This window comes from Propithecus coquereli, unplaced genomic scaffold, assembly GCF_000956105.1.
Source record: "Propithecus coquereli isolate 6110/MARCELLA unplaced genomic scaffold, Pcoq_1.0 Scaffold277, whole genome shotgun sequence".
NCBI lineage: Eukaryota > Metazoa > Chordata > Mammalia > Primates > Indriidae > Propithecus > Propithecus coquereli.
Window position 1 is genome coordinate 919,423 of NW_012148363.1, and position 2,259 is coordinate 921,681.

Sequence of the window (2,259 nt, forward strand, 5' to 3'; positions counted from 1 at the left end):
GACCACACCCTTTATGATGAATCAGTAGATGCAGTAAAAGGGTGTGCAGGATGACCTCCCTGTCAGTAGATGGCACTTGCAGGGAGGAGTGAGCTGCGGTGCTGTGTTTGGGTCCTGTAGTTAGCTCTTATTCCTCTAGAGAGGCCCTCTTGTGCCTCGGGTGGTGGGTGGGGCCCTAGGATTTCCAGGTATGTCCTTATTCTCCCCCTCAGTGGGAGGAGTGAGTCTGGGTCGGGCTGGGTTGGGCAAGCCTGCCCTGAGGCTCCACCACTGCTGTTAGCAGGGATCAACTTCTGCTCTTTGTTTCTGTGCAGAGCTTCTGGGAGGGGCTGAAATGGCTCCACGCAGCTGAAAGTCTGGGCTTAGGGTCTGTGGCTGCCCAAGGCCCACATTCTGGAGCAGGTCTCGCTCCCCTCCACTCTCCCCCACTCCGTGGCCTCTCCCAGGCCTCTGCCAGCCAGCAGGACCTCAGGCCTATGGATCTCCCCTGGCTGTGACATGGGGTGTGGGCAGGAGTTTCCCTGCTCAGGATCATAGCCTGAGCTGTCCTTATTCTCCCCCTCAGTGAGGGCAGGACCGGGAGTGAGTCTGGGTGGCGCTGGGTTGGATAAGCCTGCCCTCAGGCTTCACAGCTGCTGTTAGAAGTGGTCAAAGTTCTGCTCTTTGTTTCTGTCCAGAGCTGCCGGGAGGGGCTGAAATGGCTCCATTCAGCTGAAAGTCTGGGCTTGGGGGGTGGGGCTGTCCAAGACCCGCACTGTGGAGCAGGTCTCGCTCCCCTCTAATCTCCCCCTCTCCATGTCCTCCCCCAGGCCTCTGCCAGCAAGCAGGGCCCCAGGCCGATGGATCCCCCCTGGCTGTGACGTGGGCTGGGAGGTTCCGCACCCAGGATCGTAGCCTGAGCTGGGTGCACAGCCCTCCCTTAGGAGGAGGGTTGCCGGTCAGGCACGCCGATCCGCCCCTGAGGGTGCACACTCCTCAGTAGGCTCCTTCACAGATCTATCCTCCGTGCCCCAGGGCAGCGCGATCGCGACCCAAGGTGCACGGGGTCTGGTCTGCAGGCCTGACCCCTGGACCCTGGAGATCAATCCCTGACCCTGCCAGGGGGAGAGGCGCTGGTCCCGAGTCACCTACAGGGTGCCCAGGCTGGATTGATTTCACTCCACCTTGGGATTTGCCCCACTCTCCTGGGGTCCCCAGGCAAGTAGCACCTGGGAGGGCTGGCGGGTAGGGAGCTCGCAGTCTGAGTGCCCCTCAGTCTGTTGTAGGGCCCCAAAAGGAAAGGTCCCGTTCCTTGGAGATGCCTCTGTGTGATGGCTAAATTGTCTTTCTGGGCACACCCGGGTAGGGAGGGGGAAGGAGAGAATGGAGCACTATGGCGTCTGCCGCTAGGCTACGGTCTGCGCCTGGGGAGGTGTCCCGAGGGGGGGCTGCGAGCCTGGCGCTGAGTCCTCAAGAGGCCACTGCTCACTGGCGGCAGCCGTCTCTGGGCTGGTGTCGGCAGGTCCCTCCAGCCGCTCAGGAGCCACCCGCAGTCCGAGATGCAAGGGAGGGGGAAGTTAACCGCTCCACCTACCCTTGTCTCTGGTCTCCAAGCCTCTCGGGACCTTTCTCCTTCTAGTTCTCCTCCGCAACGTCTTCCCGTGGAGTCTCCTGTAGTTTCAGGCACCCTTCCTTCTGACCCTCACCCGATCTATGTTACTCTGCTCGCTTATTTTTTTTCTCTTTCTTCTAAAATTTGTCTGTTTTGCAGAGACCTTCTGACTGGCGGCTTGTCTCATCTGCCATCTTGGCTCCTCCCCCTATATTCTGGTTCTTAATCCCAGGTCAGATGAGTAGTTTGTAAATGTATTCTTCTATTTTGTGGGTTGTTTTTTCACTTTGTTTGTTGTTTACTTTGCTATTCAGAAGCATTTTAGCTTGATAAAATCACTTTTGTCTACTTTTGCTTTGGATTCTTGTGCTTTTGTGGTTTTACACAGAAAATCTTTGCCCAGAGCAATATACTGGAGCATTTCCCCAATGTTTTCTTGTAGTAGTTTTATACTTTCAGGTCTTAGATTTAAGTCTTTATTCTATTTTGATTTGATTTGTATACATGGCGAGAGACAGGGCTCTAGTTTCATTTTTCTGTGTATGGTCATCCAGTTTTCCCAGCACCCTTTATTGAAGAGACTGCCCTTTCCCTGTTGTATATTCTTGGAATCTTTGTTGAAGATGAGTTTGCTGTAAATGTGTGGATGTATATCTGGGTTCCATATT